General features: G+C 28.8%; 1 non-coding gene across 1 annotated transcript; it reads right to left on the reverse strand.

The window, feature by feature from the left end:
• Positions 1-207: 207 nt before the first annotated feature.
• Positions 208-330, reverse strand: LOC119673578. The gene has a single exon (XR_005252096.1). It is a non-coding gene; the product is annotated as a U5 spliceosomal RNA (small nuclear RNA).

Below are 330 nucleotides of genomic sequence, written 5' to 3' on the forward strand. Positions count from 1 at the left end.
ACTTGCTCAATAACGATCGTTGTTGAATCCAGTAAACATTGACAAGTATGGGTACTTGGTATCAAATATATTTGACATTCAATTTATGGAATAAAGATATTTATTTTTGTATAACATAAACAATAATACTTTTACTAAGAAATAACATATTATACCCTACTTCACTTTTAAAAGCTCAACAAATGATATTTGAATGTATTAAATATGACCCGATCTTTCAATCAGGCACCACAAAAAATTTTATTTAGACTCATTAAATTGCTCCTCTCCACGGAAATCTTTAGTAAAAGGCGAAAGATTTATTCGACAACTGAAGAGAAACCAGAGTAA

The sequence above is a fragment of the Teleopsis dalmanni genome, chromosome 1, assembly GCF_002237135.1.
Source record: "Teleopsis dalmanni isolate 2A chromosome 1, ASM223713v2, whole genome shotgun sequence".
Classification (NCBI taxonomy): Eukaryota; Metazoa; Arthropoda; class Insecta; order Diptera; family Diopsidae; genus Teleopsis; species Teleopsis dalmanni.